Genomic DNA, 19,531 nt, shown 5'->3' on the forward strand with positions numbered 1-19,531 from the left:
TACTATCCATCTCCCAACTTGGAGAGACAGCCCCTTTTACCTCCTGGTTCGCAAAGGTTGCCAATTTGGCAGAGGATGGAAGGGAATAGGGAGAACCAATGAGATAGTAGCTGTTAGGCATTTGGACGGGCATCTGTCACTCTAATTTCCCGGCAGGAAGAAGAATTAACCAAAGTCTCAGCCACCCATAGGGAACGAGTATAGGTCCTGAACCAAAATTTTGGACTTGTGTTCAGCTCACAGAAAAGGAGTTGAAAAATGGAGCTCAGGGGCATAGCAATTCACAAACTGGCAGAGTAATAAAGGACAACTATCGTCCAAAAATCTGTTGATGGAAGGCAATGAGGCCGACGTGAAAACGATGCAGAATAGCAGGAAACAGATTTCAAGAGGTACGTAGGAATCGCCTGTAAAGCACAGGAAGAGGGGCACAACTTCGACAATGATGCACTTGGCCAAAAAGGGCGTATGCGTTTTCTCCTGAATATATTCAGGAGAAAACGCATACGCCCTTTTTGGCCAAGCAAGCAAGCAGGCAATGCAAATCTGCACTACAAAGAAGTATCACTTCCCACCGGTCCAAAGGGACATCCACAAAATGTGTAAAAACCAGAAAGGCAAGACAGGCCCTGGAGAACAAGTTGCCTTGTTATGCTGATGGGCGGGATGTAAATTGCCAACTGCCTCACTGGAGGAGTGCATTGTGTTCCATAAAACAAGTTAACAACAGACCTACAGAGCCAAGGGTACTTTCAGTCTCGGGAATATACCTTGGGAAAACTGAATATCAATAAGATAGAGCCACCCCCAAATTTAGGGCTGCACTGCTTACAAGAACCTCAACTTGGGTACACCTTAAATATCCCAGGAAATATAAAAATGGATCAAAAAATTGTGGTAATTACGTACTATGGAATACCCCTCAGCCATGAAGTCAATGTTATAAGACCAGTAGCAGCAAAGAGAGTGGATTCAGGTACGAAGATTCTAAGTGAAATAAGTCACACACAAAAAGAAACTTATCATAAGATATAACTTATGAAGATCCTGTAAACATGGCTACACATGAACTGAGTTGGGAAAGAGAATACAGTCTCACATTTAGAAAACACTCTTATGCCTGCTTAAGGGGGAAGGAGTCGTGGGGTGATGCATAAAACCAGAGTTTGATATAAGCACAGTTACTGTTCCAAAAACCAACTATGGAATATACAAGACCTACACCTTCCTCAGTGAAAGGGACTCAATACCCCATATTTCCCGCAGAGGAATAGATCTAACTAGTAAGAATCTTAAAACCTATGTATTGATATGTCTCCATAAGGGAATAAAGTGTGCCTAGACTGGCATAAACATGGCAGCGAGAATCAGCTCAAACCCACTATAAAAAGGAATTTCAAAAACAAAACAAAAAAACAGGGAAATTCTTTACAATTCCTTCAGCGTATCTGATGAAACCTTGAATGACCCTATCTACAATGACAGCTGGATGTGCAATAAGGCTGGACACTTGGGACTGAGAGGATTGATGAGGTTGGGTGAGCAAATGCAGACCATTTAAAGAAATAATGCATGGCCCCCATTCCATGGGTCCCAACTCTGCAGGTTGAAGGGAATATTACTACAGCTATAACATGTACGGGAAACCTAGAGAATGGACACACTGCGAATACGAAAGGTTTCTAAAACTCAACGAATAGTCCCTCTGCTGGTGCTCCGGTTTGACTTTCCAACTGCTTTACTATCAATCTCCCAACGTGGAGAGACAACCCCTTTAACCTCATGGTTCACACAGGTTGCCAATTTTGCAGAGGATATAAGGGAATAGGGAGAACTAATGAGAGAGTAGCTGTTAGGCATTTGGACGGGCACATGTCACTCTAATTTCCCGGCAGGAAGAAGAATTAACCAAAGTCTCAGCCACCCATCGGGAACCAGTATAGGTCCTGAACCAAAATTTTGGACTTGTGTTCAGCTCACAGAAAACGAGTTGAAAAATGGAGCTCAGGGGCATAGCAATTCACAAACTGTCAGAGTAATAAAGGACAACTATCGTCCAAAAATCTGTTGATGGAAGGCAATGAGGCCGACGTGAAAGCGATGCAGAATAGCAGGAAACAGATTTCAAGAGGTACGTAGGAATCGCCTGTAAAGCACAGGAAGAGGGGCACAACTTCGACAATGATGCACTTGGCCAAAAAGGGCGTATGCGTTTTCTCCTGAATATATTCAGGAGAAAACGCATACGCCGTTTTTGGCCAAGCAAGCAAGCAGGCAATGCAAATCTGCACTACAAAGAAGTATCACTTCCCACCGGTCCAAAGGGACATCCACAAAATGTGTAAAAACCAGAAAGGCAAGACAGGCCCTGGAGAACAAGTTGCCTTGTTATGCTGATGGGCGGGATGTAAATTGCCAACTGCCTCACTGGAGGAGTGCACTGTGTTCCATAAAACAAGTTAACAACAGAGCTACAGAGCCAAGGGCACTTCCAGTCTCGGGAATATACCTTGGGAAAACTGAATATCAATAAGACAGAGCCACCCCAAAGTTTAGGGCTGCACTGCTTACAAGAACCTCAACTTGGCTACACCTTTAATATACCAGGAAAGACAAAAATGGTTTTAAAATTTTGGTACTTATGTACGATGGAATACCCGTCAGCCATAAAATCAATGTCATAAGGCCAGTAGCAGCAAAATGAGTGGATTCAGGTATGATGATTCTAAGTGAAATAAGTCACAAAGTAAAAGAAACTTATACTAAGATATCATTATGAAGGTCCTGTAAACAAGGCTACACAGGAACTGAGTTAGGAAAAAGAACAGACTCTCACATTTAGAAAACACTCTTATGCCTTCTTAAGGGGGAAGCAGAGGTGGGTTGATGCGTAAAACCAGAGTTTGATAGTAGTACAGGTACTATTCCAAAAACCAAATATGGAATAGGCAAGACCTACACATTCATCAGTGAAAGGGACTCAACCTCCCATACTTCCCGCAGAGGTATATATCTGACTAGTAATAACCTTAAAACCTATGTATTGATATGTCTCCGTAAGGGAATCAAGTGTGTCTAGACTGGCTTAAACATGTCAGTGAGAATCAGCTACAACCCACTATAAAAACGAATTTCAAACACAAAACAAAAAAACAAGGAATTTCTTTACAATTCATTCAGGGTCTCTGATGAAACCTGGAATGAACATATTTACAATGACAGCTGGATGTGGCATAAGGCTGGACATTTGGCTCTGAGAAGATTGGTGAGATTGGGTGAGCAAATGCAGACCTTTTAAAGCAAAAATGTGTGGCCACCATTCCATGGGTCCCAAATCTCCAAGTTGAAGTGAATATTACTACAGCTTTAACATATACGGGAAACGTAGAGAATAGAAACACTGTGAATACGAAAGGTTTCTAAAACCTAACTAATAATCCCTCTCCTTGTGCTGCAGTTTCACTTTCCAACTGCTATACTATCAATCTCCCAACTTGCAGAGACAGCCCCTTTAACCTCCTGGTTCCCACAGGTTGGCAATTTGGCAGAGGATTGAAGGGAAGAGGGAGAACCAATGAGAGATTAGCTGTTAGGCATTTGGACTGGCACATGTCACTCTAATTGCACGGGAGGAAGAATTAACCAAGACTCATCCCCCTGCCGGGAACTGGTATAGGTCCTGCAACGAAATTTTGGACTTGCGGTCAGCTTACAAATAACGAGTTGAAAAATGGAGCTCAGGGGCACAGCAATTCACAAACTGGCAGAGTAATAAAGGATAACTCTCGTCCAAAAATCTGTTGATGGAAGGCAACGAGGCTGACCTGAAAGCGAGACAGCATAGCAGGAAACAGATTTCAAGAGGTACTTTGGAATTGCCTGTAAAGCACAGGAAGAGGGACACAACTTTAACAATGATGCACTTGGCCAGAAAGGGCGTATGTGTTTTCTCCTGAATATATTTAGGAGAAAACGCATACACCCTTTTTGGCCAAGCAATGAAGCGGGCAATGCAAATCTGCACTACAACGAAGTATCACTTCCCACCGGTCAAAAGGGACATCCACAAAATGTGTGAAAACCAGAAAGGCAAGACAGGCCCTGGAGAACAGGGAGCATTGTTATGCTGATGGGCGGGATGTAAATTGCCAACTGCCTCTCTGGAATAGTGCATTGTGTTCCCTAAAACAAGTAAACAACAGAGCTACAGAGCCAAGGGCACTTCCAGTCTAGGGAATATACTTTGGGAAAAGTGAAAATCAATAAGCCTGAGCCACCACAATATTTACGGCTGCACTGCTTACAAGAACCTCATCTTGGGTACACCTTAAATATCCTAGGAAAGACAAAAATGGTTCAAGAAATTGTGGTACTTACATACGATGGAATATCCCACAGCCATGAAATCAATGTCATAAGGCCAGTAGCAGCAAAATGAGTGGATTCAGGTACGATGATTCTAATTGAAATAATTCACATAGAAAAAGAAACTTATCATAAGATATCACTTATAAAGGTCCTGTAAACATGGCTACATATGAACTGAGTTAGGAAAGATAACAATGTAACTAATCTTATCATAACATATCACTCATATCAGGAATGTACACATGACTACACATGAACTGAATTACAAACACAACAGTGTCACACATTTAGAAAACATCTCCAGCCTCCTTAAGGTGAAACCCGAGGTGGGGTGATGCATAAAACCACAGTTTTAAATTAGCATAGATACCGTTATATAAACCATGTATGTAATACACAACACCTACTCCTGGCACAGTGAACTGGACCCAACACCCCCTATTCATTGCAGAGGAATATGTCTGACTCTAAGTATTTTAAAACATATGTATTCTCATGTCTCCATAAAGGAATCCTGTCTATGTATAACCGCATGAACACAGCACTGAAATTCAGTTAAACCCACTTATAAAAATAAATTTCAAAAGCAAATTGCAAAAACAGTGAAACAGTGAGAAAGTTTTAAAAATTACTTTCAGGGCCTGTGATGCAACCTGGATTGACCATCTTTACACCCACAGCTGGATGAGACGTAAGACTGGACACTTGGGGCTGACAAGATTGCTGAGGTTGTGTGAGCAAAAGAACACCACTTAGAGCAATACTGTGTGCTACCCGTTCTAGTGGTCCCAACTCTCCATTTTTAAGGGAATCTTCCTACAGTTAAAACATGCATGGGAAAACCAGTGGATGGTACACTGTGTAATTGGGAACGTTTTCTAAAAGGTACCTCATTTTTCCTTTTGTCGTGCTCGGCTTCACCATTCCATCTGAATTACTAAAAACATCCCCACTTGGAGTGTCAGCACCTTTACCCTCCTGTTATGCACAGTTTGCAAACTGTGCAGAGGATGAACAGGAAGAGGGGGAATAAATGAGAGATTAGCTGTAGGTGTTTGCATGGGCACATGTCACTCTAGTTTCCCATCAGGAAGAAGAATTAACCAAAGGCTCAGCCTGAAGCCCTGGAACCAGACTAGGGCCTAAAGCCATCCTGCGGTATTGCAGCCAGCTCACAAATAGGCGAGTTGAAAAATGGAAATCAGGGGCACAGCAATTCACAAACTTGCAGAGTTATAAAGGACAACTATCATCCATATATATATTGAGGTAAGACAGTGAAGATGATTTGAATGCAAGGCAGAATTGAAGGAAACAGATTTCAAGAGGTAGATTGGAGTCGTCTTTAAAGCACATGAAAAGCGAAAGAACTTCGACAATGTTGCCCTTAGCTGAAAAGGGAGTATGTGTATTTTCTTGAATATATTCGGGAAAAATGCATATGCCCTTTTTGGCTAAGCAAGCCATCAGGCATTGCAATTCCACACTACAGAGAAGTATGCCTTACCTCCAATCAAAAGGGCCATCCGCAAATAGTGTAAAAACCACAAATGCAGGACAGGCCATGGAGAAAAGGGAGCCTGGTTACGCTGATGGACAGGATGTAAATTGCCAACAGCCCCTCTGGAGAACTGTATGTTGTTTTCCAAAACAGAGCTACAGAGCATAGCACACTTCCACTCATGGGCGTGTATTTTGGGAAAACTAAAAATCCACAACACACAGCCAGCCCAAAGTTTAGGGCTGCTCTGTTTACAAGAAATTCGACTTCGGTACACTTTAAATACCCCAGGAAAGGAAAAAAAATGGATTTAGATGTTGTGGTACTTATATACAATGGAATGTCACTCAGACATAAAATCAATGTCATAAGGCCAATAGCAGCTTAATGAGTGGCTTTAGGTATGATGATGCTAAGTGAAATGAGCCACAAAGAGAAAGAAACTTATTGTTATATATCACTTATAGAGGGAATGTAAACATGGCTACACATGAACTGAATTTCAAAAGAGAACAGAGTTATACATTTAGAAAACACACTTATGCCTCCTTAAGGGGAAAGGTGACGTGGGGTGATGTGTAAAAGCAGAGTTTGAAATTAGCACAGATCCCATTCCATATACCAAATATATAATAGATAAGACCTACTCCTTTCTCAATGAACTGGACACAAAACACCCTATTCACTGAAGAGGAATACATCTGACTGGTAATAACCTTGAAACCTATGTATTTATATGTCTCCATAATGGAATCAAGTGTATGTAGACTGACATAAACACAGATCAATGGAACAGGACAGAAAGCCCAGAGATAAACCTACATACCTATGGCTATCTCATCTATGACAAAGGAGCTAAGGATATACAATGGAGAAAAGACAGTCTCTTCAGTAATTGGTGCTGGAAAAACTGGACCCCTATACATATAAGAATGAAATTAGAACACTCCATAACACCATACACAAAAATAAACTCTAAGTTGATTAGAGATCTAAATATAAGACCAGACATTATAAAACACTTAGAGGAAACCATAGGCAGAACACTCTATGACATAAATCACAGCAAGTTCCTTTTTGACCCACCTCCTAGAGAAATGGAAATAAAAACAGAAATCAACAAATGGGACCTAATGAAACTTAAAAGCTTTTACATAGTACAGGAAAACATAAACAAGATGCAAAAACAACCCTCAGAATGGGAGAAAATATTTTCAAATGAAGCAATTGACAAAGGATTAATCTCCAAACTTTACAAGCACCACATGTAGCTCAATATCACAAAAACAAACAACCCAATCCAAAAAAGGGCAGAAGACCTAAATAGACATTTCTCCAAAGAAGATATACAGATTACCAAGAAACACATGAAAGGATGCTGAACATCATTAATCATTAGAGAAATGCAAATCAAAACTACCATGAGGTATCACCTCACAGCAGTCAGAGTGGCAATCATCAAAAAAATCTACAAAACAATAAATGCTGGAGAGGCCTTTATTGGAGAAAAGGGAACAAATTTGCACTGTGGGTGGGAATTTAAATTGATATGGGCACTAGGGAGAACTGTATGGAGGTTCCTTTAAATAACTAACAATAGAAGTACCATACGACACAACAATCCAACTACTGGGCATTTGCCTTGCGAAAACCATAATTCAAAGAGTTATGTACAAAAATGTTCATTGCAGCTCTATTTGCATTAGCCAGGACATGGAAGCAACGTAAGTGTCCATCGACAGATGAATGGATAAAGAAGATCTGGCACATATATACAATGGAATATTACTCAGCCATAAAAAGAAGCAAAACTGAGTTATTTGTACTGAGTTGGATGGACTTAGAATCTGTCCTACACAGTGAAGTAAGTCAGAAAGGGAAAAACAAATACTGTATGTTAACAGAGATATACGGAATCTAATGAAGAAAAAAAAAAGATTTTGAAGAACCTAGTGGCAGACAGGATTAAGGACACAGACATAGAGAAAGGACTTGAGGACACCGGAAGGGGGATGGGTAAGCTGGGACGAAGTGAGAGAGTGGCATGGACATAAATACATTACCAAATGTAACACCGATAGCTACTGGGAAGCAGCCACATAGAACAGGGAGATCAGCTCGGTGCTTTGTGACCACATAAAGGGGTGGGATATGGAGTGTGGGAGGGAGATGCAAGAGGGAGGGGATCTGGTGATATTTGTATATGTATAGCTGATTCACTTTGTTATAAAGCAGAAACGAACACTCCATTGTAAAGCAATTATACTCCAATAAACGTGTAAAAGGAAAAAAAAAAAAAAGAAAGCCCAAGGATAAACCTACACACCTATGGTCAACTAATCTATGACAAAGGAGGAAAGACTATACAATGGAGATAAGACAGTCTCTTCAATCATTGGTGCTGGGAAATATGGACAGCTACATGTAAAAGAAAGAAGTTAGAACACTCCCCAACACCATACATAAAAATATATTCAAAATGGATTAGAGACCTTAATGTAAGACCGGACAGTATAAAACTCTGAGAGGAAAACTTACGAAGGATACTCTGACATAAATCACAGCAAGATCTTTTTTGATCCACCTCCTATAGTAATGAAATAAAAAAGAAAACTAAACAGATGGGACCTAATGAAACGTAAAAGCTTTTGCAAAGCAAAGGAAACTTCAAACAAGACAAAAAGACAACCCTCAGAATGGCAGAAAATATTTGCAAACGAATCAATGGACAAATGATTAATCTCCAATATATATAAACAGCTCATGCAGCTCAATATTAATAAAACAAACAACCCGATACAAAAATGGAAGATCTAAATAGACATTTCTTCCAAGAAGACATAGAGATGGCCAGTACGCACATGAAAATCTGCTCAACATCACTAATTATTAGAGAAATGGAAATCGAAAGTACAATGAGGTATCACGTCACATCATCAGAAAATCTACAAACAACAAATGCTGGAGAGGGTGTGGAGAAAAGGAACTTTCTTCCACTATTGTTGGGAATGTAAATCGATACAGTCTCTATGGAGAACAGTATGGAGGTTCCTTAAAAAACTAAAAATAGAATTACCATATAATCCAGCAATCCCACTACTGGGCATATACCCAGAGAAAACCATAAATCAAAAAGACACATTCAACACAGTGTTCATTGCAGCACTATTTACAATAGCCAGGTAATGAAAGCAACCTAAGTGCCCACAGACAGACGAATGGATAAAGATGTGGTACTTATATACAATGGAATATTACACAGCCATACATAGGAATGAAATTGGGTCATTTGTAGAGACCTTGATGGATCTAGAGACTGTCATACGGAGTGAAGTAAGTCAGAAAGAGAAAAACAAATATTGTATATTAATGCATATATGTGGAACCTAGAAAAATGATACAGATGAACCGGTTTGCAGGGCAGAGAGAGAGACACAGATGTAGAGAACAAACATATGGACACCAAGGGGGGAACACCATGTGAGGGTGGTGGTGGGATGAATTGGGAGACTGGGATTCACATGTGCACACTTATATGTATAAAATAGATATCCAATAAGAACCTGCTGTATAAAAGAAATACATAATTTTTTAAAAATTAAAAATATATAAATAACATTTAATAAAATAAAACAGAATAAAAGTTTTCCCTTCACATAGATGTCTTTATATTAATGCATTATTTCCATGTTTATATCTCCAAATTAAAAAAAAGAGGAATAAATAAAATCTACCTTGAACCAAAAAGAAAAAAAAGAAAAAAAAAAAAACAGAACCCACCAGTTATACAGAGGAAAATCGTATCAGGGCACTAGCTCCAGTGGTAAAAAATTCTTAAGTTGGTCAGAGGTGGGAAATCGTCTCCCATGCAGTCAGCAACGCTCCCCCCCACAAGGAGCATCCTCATTGCAAAGCTGGGGAACTGTGTCGAGGCATCTGTGAGTAAATGTGAGCTGAGCCCGAGTCCTGCTGCAGCTGAACTCTTCCCACCCTTTCCAGGTAAAACACCTGAATATGTACAAGCACTTGCAAGCCTAGAGGAAGGGCTGTGGAGCCACACCAGCGACAGCACGTAGGCCGACTTGGTGCCTGCTGGCCAGTTAGGATGGTCCTGGCCCCAGATGCTCTTCTGGAAGCTTTCCATTTCCCTGCCTGAGATTCCTCTCCTGCCACGGCCCCCACTGTTTTTTACTTCCTCACCTCTGCCTGGGGAGAAAGTCCAGCGGCAGGTATGGGTGACACATCCTCTTCTTTAGCAGGTGGCAGCCTGGCAACTCCTGCTTAAAGTCCAGGAGAGCCCCACTCACACTGGGCCACCCACAAAGCCACGGCCCCTCACTCCCTCCCACCACCCCAGCCCCGACACTGCTGACGGGGCAGAGAATATGGCGTCAGGCACAGCTACAGGGGGTCTTAATGACTGGAGAGGTGTTTATATTGAACTCAACCCAGGCACACCTGGAGAGGGCTGGCAGGCAGTGTCAGGCTGCCAAATCAGCCAATCCTCACCCCTCAGGGGCTCACAGTTTCAGAAACTGAATTTTGCTAAACGGGCCAGGCCCAAGGAACAGGTGTGGGCCCTTGAGAGTCAGGCTAGACAAGGGGCTGCAGCTGCGGCTTGTTTTCTTATCATTTTATCTGGTCCATGAGTGGAAAACAACTTCAAGAAGACCCTATCCTAATGAGAGGAAACCAGGAGTCAGGGAGAGGAGTGATGGTGGGTGGAGACAGAGGCCTGGTGCCCTGGCTGCACTGGAAGTGTCTGGAAGACCAGGCAGAGAGAGGCTGCACAGAGTGATAACCAGGGTCACAGACCTGTCAGAGCTGCTGTTTGTTAGTTCAAGTCCTGCTCTGAGGTGTTCTGTGTCAGCTGTGAGCGACAGGTGAGCTGGGGATTCTCTGCAAGTTGGGCTATGTGCACATTTCCTGTGTGTCCAGCCCTGCTGGGGTACCTGCCCAGGGGAGCTCTGTATCCTGGTAAGGGCCTGACTATGAGAGCCCAATGGGCTGCTGGGTAGCTGCACAGGTGAGCTCCATACCCTGGGAGGGACTTGACCACGAGAGCCCCGTAGGCGGTGGGGTGGGGGGTGCAGCCCAGGTGAGCTCCATATCCTGGGGTTGGCCTGACGACGAGAGCCCCATGGGCTGCTGGAGACCTGGTAAAGGATATCAGGACAGTCAGTGAAGCCACCGAGGATATACATCCAGTAGCTCCTATTTCCTACACCCTGCTGCTCATTCTACCATCCAGCAGGCCATGGCATTCTGTATTAGACTTCAATGATGCCTTCTTCTGTATTCCATTCATCTCAGAGTCACAAGAATTTTCGGCTTGTGAGTGGCAGGAAACAACATGCAACACAAGCAATAATGCTGGGCCGTCCTGCCCCAATGGTTCAAAAATCCCCAAACCATCATTGGGGAAATGTCCTCTAAAGACCTAAACGTTCTACCTCTGTAAAAGGGAACCCTCTTTCAATATGCAGATGACATTCTGATCCCCAGGCCTACTAAAGACGCCTCTGAACTACCTAGCCAAGAAAGGATAAAAGGTGTCCAAGAAAAAGGCTCAAATATCCCAGGCTAAGGTGACATGTCTGGGCTTCATTCTCACAGATATTCGGAGAAACGCATCCCAGGATAGGGAAGAAGCCATTTGCAGCCTTACCTCTTCTAAAACTAGAAGACAGCTTAGGGGTTCCTGCGGAGGCCAAGGTTTTCTGCATCTGGATCCCTAACTACAGTCTAATAGCTGGGCCTCTACATGAAACACTGACACAGAAAGATGATGATCCTTTTGTATAGAATCCAGAAGCAGCCTTTCAAGAATGGAAAGAGCAGTCAATTCAGACCCTTGCCAAGGAACTCCCTAATTTAGCTAAACCTTTTGACCTTTACATACCCGGTCAAAGGTTAATCGTCCTTGGAGCCTTAGTGCAAAAACTGGGACCACTTGAAATGGAGCAACACAAGAATGCCCTTCAGGTATGATAAACTATGGTCACCAAGGGCTTTGCCCACCGACTCATCAGGCCAGGATACTGGGGTATCTACAAAGCTGGAAATCAGCAGCCCGCAAGGCCAGCTCCCTCCTAAGGGAAAAGGACCCCACGTGGTGATCCTAACCACCCATCATGCCCTGAAGTTGCAGGGGTCACTCTTTGGGCACACTGACCTCGAGTGAGGAGGCCCTCCAACTCCAACCTCCAGAGAGACAAACGGGAGCAACGGGCCACCAAGATGACTCGTGTGACCATCACTTGACCTGGAGTTTCTCTCAGAAAACAACAAGGCTGTGCCCCGAAAGAGCAGACTACTGCTTGCAGGACTTCCTGCACCCAGAGGGGAGCTAATAAGCTTGGCGGGGGAAACGTATATCACGCTTTCACCATAGAAAACCCTACAGACACCGCGATGATGGTGGCCAATATGACCGGCTGGACTGCTGGCTACTTATAAAGGCCGTTGACTCAGTGGACGTCATGGTCCTGGATCACAACTGACCCTGGACTGTCTGGGAGTTGCGCGGCCAGGGTTCTGACACATGGTGCTGTTTGTACATTAATTCAGGGACCTAATTAAAGAAAGCACAGACTACTGGTCAGAGCATCTAGGCTGGCAAAAACCGTCAGCCTAAGGTCGCCAAACAAATGTGGGGTGGGGTGAAACCTGCCACTGCTGCATCTCTGCTCATCTCTTTCCTGGACCATTAAAGGTCATTAGAATCTGTAACACTTCCAGTGCTGGTGCTCAGGCAGACGAGAAGTTGGGCAGGAGGCCTTGGGACAATCAACCTCACCTGGAGGCTGGTGGGGAGATGTTTTGCCCCTCCCCCCAGGTATCAGGGCTCCCACCACAGCATGAAGCACTTACAAAAGAGGGGTCTGCACAGTCAACACCCCAAGAATGAGGAACGGAACAAAAAGCAGAGGAGGTGTTTGTCTCCGGCAACATTCATTAAAAATTCCTGGGAGATAAAAAGAGAATCTGGGCAATAAAATAAAGTCTAACCTGTTTTTTCTTTGTGCTTTGTCTAATTTCACGTGCTCCTAGGGTTCCGCATGCAGAGGTCCCACACCCGGCACTTCAGACCCGATTTCCTAGTGCAGAATGGCTGGGTCGACACCTCAGCTAGCGGGTTCCCATGCAGACTCCATGGCTTAGAGCCTGAGCTGCAGCCAACCCAGCCCTCGAGAGCTCCATCCCCTCCCACCCAAGGATGCTGCCGGGATCCCTACACAGCATCCCATCCCACAGCCCTTGTGGGAGTGCACGCTCTCACCCCTCCATTCTGTTTTAAAAATAATGTTTCCTTTGCTTCTGAACCAAACTCAGTCTTGATCTGTTGGTTCCAATGACACTGGGCATGGGGACTCCTGTTGGGGTCCACTCTGGATGATCAGTAACAGAAATTGAGAACATTGTAACTTCAATGAACAGATGTGTGAGCCAAACTGTAGTTTACATAGAGCAGTGTATAATGCTCGGGTAAAATAAGATGTTTCTAAGACTTACCTTTGATATTTCCATCACTTTACTATAAGCAAGTTCAGTGAAGACGTCTGTCGTATTTGTCAGGTCAACATTAGAGAAATGAAGTGATTGATTTCCATGGATGTACATCGAATACTCTTGGCTGAAGCTTCAATCTTGTTTTGAATGCTTTTCCATTGAAAAGGATACCTCTCTTTCAGCTCCCCCGTTTCTGAGAAGTATAAAATCTTATAATTTATTATTACCAAAGGGGAAAGGTAGGAGAAGGGATATATTAACAGTTTGGGATTAACACATACACACTGCTATGTATAAAATAGATCATCAACAAGGAACTACTGTATAGCACAGGGAACTACACTGAATATTTTGCAATAACCTATAAGGGGAAATAATCTGAAAAAGAATCGATATTTTTATTGACAGCATCTATCAATGACAGATAAAATGTAACCTAAGCAAGGCCGATGGTGAACACTTCTGACCCTGAAGATTTCAATCATCTAAAGTTTGGGCTCTGCCTATTTCCCAAGGCCCTTAATGGACATACGTGTAGCCGTAGCTTAAAAATTCCCCAATTTGGGGTTCGGGGAGACACTGATTTGGAAAAATCCCTGGTGTTCTCCTTACATGCACGGGACCCTTCCTACAGCTAAAACATGCCTGTCACACCTAGAGGATGGTACACCGTTTGATCGTAAAGAGTTTGGAAAAGGCACCTCATCTCCTCATCGCCTGGTGCTCGGGTTCACCCCTCCAGCATCTTTCCTGACAATCTCCTCACTTGGGGATATCAGCACCGTAAACATCCTGTTGCACACAGTTTGGAATTTGTCCAGAGGATGAAGCGGAAGGATGAGAAAAAATTAGAGGCAAGTCTTAGTTGTTCGGACAGGCACATGCCACTCTAATTTCCAATCCGGAAGACAAATTCATCAAAGGCTAGAATTGCCCACGGAAACAGAATAGGGCTAGAGGAAATCCTGCTGTTTTGTGTCCAGTTTCCAAAAACACAAGTTGAATAATGGAACTCAGGGGCACTAAAATTCATGAAACTGCAGAGTTGAAAATATCTATTGTCGAAAAATATATTGAGGTAAGTCACAGAAAAGGACTTGTAAGCAAGGGAGAGTGGCAGGAAACAGATTTGAAGAGGTAGAAAGGACTCCCCATTAAAGCACAAGAAAAGGGGCTGAACATCGCCAATGATGCAGTTTGCCCAAAAGGGCGTATGCATTTTTTTCTGAATATATTCAAGTAAAGGCCATACACACTTTTTATCCAACCAAACAGGTGGGCACTGGAAATCAATACTACAAAATGTATCACTTCACATCAGTCAGAAGGGCCATCCTCATAAAGTGTAAACACCAGAAATGCAGGACAGGGCAAGGAGAAAAGGGAGCACTGTGAGGTTGATAGTGGAAATGTAATTTGCCAACAGCCACTCTGGAGAAGTGTATTGTGTTTGCTAAAACATCTAAAAAATGAGCTACAGAGCATAGGGCACTTGCACTCATGGGCGTATACCTTGGGAAAAACAAAAATGGACAGAAAACAGGCACGCCAACGTTTACCACCTCTCTGTTAAAAAGGGCCTCCACTTGGATATAACCTAAATGTCCCTGGAAGGATAAAATGGATAAAAGAGATGGGGTACTTATGTAGAGTGGAATATTACTCATCCAGAAATCCATGAAATAAGGCCAGTTGTAACAACTCTGGAGGAGTTACATACGATCATTCTAAGTGACATATGTCAGAAAGAAAAAGACACATATCATAAGATGTCACTTAAAGGTGGAATCAAAAATGGCTACACATGAAATAAACTACAAAACAGAAACATAGTCAAATATGTAGAAAATAGACATAAGGCTGCTAAATGGGAAAGGTGGGGAATGGTGAGGTATTATCCAGGAGGTTGAAATAAGCAAAGATACCATTCCAAGTACCGAATTGAATAACTGACAAGGCCTACACAGTACCTCAAAGAACTGCACTCAGCCCACTCAAGTCAGTGGACAATAATACATATGACTCGTAAGCATCTGAAAAATAATTTATTGTTGTCTCTCAGTACATGAATCAAGTGGATGTACAGCAGCAAAAAACAGAGCTTTGAAAATCAGCTGTAACCAATATAAAAATAAATTTTAAAATATTTATAAAAACAGTGAGACAGACAAAAATTCTTACAACAGTTGTTGAAGGGCTACAATGTAACAGGGATTGAACACATGTAGACCCACAGCAGGATGATATATAAGGCTGGAAGCTATACAGGCTAAGAGATGTTAGAGAGGCTGTGTGAGGAAATGCAGACCTTTTAAATTAATACTGCCTGGTACCCATTCCATGGGTCCCAAATAGGCAGGTTCAAGGGAATCTTCTGACAGCAAAAACATGCCTGGGAAACCGAGATGAATGTACACCGTGTGCTCAGGAAAGGTGTCTAAAATGCACCTCATTTTTGATCTCCTGGTGCTGGGGTTCGCCATTCCAGCCACATTACTAACAATCTCCCCACTTGGAGAATAAGCACCTTTAACCTCCTGTTTCACACAGTTTGCAATTTGTGCAGAGGATAAATGGGAAGGGGGGAACCAATGAGAGATTAGCTGTAGGAGTTTTGACAGGCACATGTCACTCTAATTTCCCATTAGGAAGAAGAATTAACCAAAGGCTCAGCCTGCCTCCTCAGAACCAGAATAGGGCCAGAAGCAATCCAAAGGTTTGGCGGCCAGCTCACAAAAACAACGAGTTGCAAAATGGAGCTCAGGGGCAGACAATTCAAAGACGTGCAAAGATATAAATGATAACCAACGTCGAAAAATATATTCAGGTAAGGCAACGAAGAGGATCTGAATGAGAGGCAGAATTGCAGGAAACAGATTTCAAAAGGTAGATTGTACTCACATTTAAAGCATATGGAAAGCAGCAGAATTTCTCAAATGATGCAGTTGGGCAAAAGGGTGTATGCATTTTTTTCGTGAATATCTTTAGGAAAAAAACGCATACAGAGTTTTTGGCCAACCAAGCAAGCGGTAAATGCAAATCCGCACAACAAAGAAGTCTCAATGTCCACTGATCAGAAAGGCCATCCAAAAAATGTGTACAAACCAGAAATGCTGGAGAGGTCATGGAGAACAGGGAGCCTAGTCACGCTGATGGGTGGGGTATAAATATCCAAGAGCCACTCTGAAGAAGTGTATGCTGTTTCCTAAAACATTTAAATACAAAGCCCCGGAGGAAAGGGGACTTCAACTCATGGGCATATAACTTGGGAAGACTAAATATTGACAAGACACAGGCACCCCAAAATTTAGGGCTGCTCTGCATACAAGAACCTCAACTTCGGTACACCTTAAATATCCCAGGAAAAAGAGAAATGCATAAATAACTTGTGGTAATTTTGTACAATGGAATATCACTCAGACGTGAAATCAATGTCATAAGGCCAGTAGCAGCATAAAGAGTGGATTTAGGTATGATGATTCTAAGTGAAATTAGTCACACAGAAAAAGAATCTTATCATAAGATATCACTTACAGAGGGAATGTCAACATCAAAACACATGAACTGAATTAAGAAAGAGAACAGAGTCTCACATTTAGAAAACACTCTTATGCCTGTTCAATGGGAAAGGAGAGGTGGGGTGATGCATAAAACCAGAGTTTGATATTAGCACAGGTACCATTCCATAAACCAAATACAGAATAGACGAGACCTACCCCTTCCTCAGTGAACGGGACTCAAAACCCCTATTCCCTGCAGAGGAATATATCTGACTAGTAAGAATCTTAAAACCTATGTATTGATATGTCTCCGTAAGGGAATCAAGTGTGTCTAGACCGGCATAAATACGTCAGTGAAAATCAGCTCAACCCCATTATAAAAATGAATTTCAAAAACACACACACAAAAAAAGCGAAATTCTTACACAATTCCTTCAGGGGTTCTGATGAAACCGGGAATGACCCTCTCTTCAAAGACAGCTGGATGAGACATAAGGCTGGACACTTGGGACTGAGAGGACTGGAGATTGGGAGAGAAAATGCAGACCCTTTAAAGTAGTAATGCATGCCACCATTCCATGGATCCCAAATCTCCAGGTAGAAAGGAATATCACTACAGTTATAACGTGTATGGGAAACCTAGAGCATGGACACCCTGTGATGGCGAAAGGTTTCTAAAAGTCTCCTAATTTTTCCACTCCTTGTGCTCCAGTTTGGCATTGCAACTGCTTTACTATCAATCTCCCAACTTAGGAGAGCCAGCCCCTATAACCTCCTCGTTCGCACAGTTTGCTAATTGTGCAAAGGATGAAAGGGAAGAGGGAGAACAAATCAGAGAGTAGACGTAGGCATTTCGACGGGCACATGTCACTCTAATTTCCCGTCAGGAAGAAGAATTAACCAAAGCCTCAGCCACCCACAGGGAACAGTATAGCCAGCCTTGGTACAAGTATAGGTCCTGAAGCAAAATTGTGGATTTGCGGTCAGCTCCCAAAAATGGGATTTGAAAATTGGAGCTCACGGGCACAGCAATTCACAAAACTACAGAGTTATAAAGGACTACTCTCTTCCAAAAATCTGTTTAGGGAAGGCAACGAAGCTGACTTGAAAATGAGGCAGAATTGCACAAAACATATTTCAAGAGGTAAATTGGAATCACCTTTAAAGCACAGGAAAATAATCACAACTTTGACAATGATGCACTTGGCCAAAAAGGGCGTATGCCTTTTCTCCTGAATATATTCAGGAGAAAACGCATATGCCCTTTTTGGTCAATCTAGCAAGAGTGCAATGCAAATCCACACTACAAAGAATTGTCACTTCCCACGGGTCAAAAGGGACATCTGAAAATCTGTAAAAACCAGAACGGCAAGAGGGAGATGACAAGGGCATGAAGCAATGTGATCCCAAGGGTCATGAAGGATTGTGATGACAAGCGCATGGAGCATTTTGAAGAAAAGATTATGTAGCATATTGCTGACAAAGGCATGGAGCATTGTGATGACAAGGTTCATGGAGCACTGTGATGACAAGTGTCATGGAGCATTGTGATTACAGGGGTCATGGAGCATTGGGATGACAAGGGCATGGAGGATTTTGATGACAAGAGTCCCGGATCATTTTGTTGTCAGGGTTCATGGATCGTTGTGATGACGGGGGTCATGGAGCATTGAGATCACAGGGGTCATGGAGCATTGTGATGAGAAGGTCAAGGAGCATTGGGCTGAAAATGTTCATGGAGTATTGTGATGACAGGGATCCTGGAGGATTGTGATGACAAGGTACTGAAGCATTGTGATGAGAAGACCATGGAAACTTGTGATGACAAGTCTCATGGAATATTCTGATGAAAAGGAGCATGGAGCATTGTGATTACAGGAGTCGTGGAGCATTCTGATGACAAGGGCATCGAGCATTGGGATGAGATGGCCATGGAGCGTTCTGATGACATGCATCATGGAGCTTTGTGATTACAAGGGCATGAAATATTGTGATGAAAAAGGCATGGAACCTTGTCATGACAGGGTTCATGGAGCATACTGACGACAAGTGTCAAGGAGCATTGTGATGACAAGTGTATTGAGCATTGTGATGACAAAGGTCATGGAGCATTGTGATGAGAAGACCATGGATAATTGTGATGACGAGCGTCATGGGGTATTGTGATGATAAGTGTTATGGAACATCGTGATCACAATGGTTTGGAGCATTATGATGACAGAGGTCATGGAGAATTCTGATTTCATTGTGATGACAATAGCATGAAGCATTATGATGATGGGCATGGTGCATTGTGATGACAGGGTTCATGGATCATTGAAATGAAAAGGGGCATGGAGCATTGTGATTACAGGGGTCTTGGAGCATTGTGATGAGAATCGTCATGGAGCCTTGTGATGACAAGTCCATGGAACATCGTGATGGCAGGGGTCATGGAGCATTGTTATGATAGGGCTAATGGAGCTTTGTGATGGCAAGGGCATGGAACATTGTGATGAGAAGGCCATGGAGCATTCTGATGACATGCATCATGGAGCTTTGTGATGACAAGGTCATGGAGCAATGTGATGAGAGCGTTCATGGAGAATTGTGATGACAATGACATGGAGCATTGTGATGAAAAGTTCATGGAGCATTGTGGTGACAAATT

Source organism: Mesoplodon densirostris, unplaced genomic scaffold (assembly GCF_025265405.1).
Source record: "Mesoplodon densirostris isolate mMesDen1 unplaced genomic scaffold, mMesDen1 primary haplotype scaffold_35, whole genome shotgun sequence".
NCBI classification, from domain to species: domain Eukaryota; kingdom Metazoa; phylum Chordata; class Mammalia; order Artiodactyla; family Ziphiidae; genus Mesoplodon; species Mesoplodon densirostris.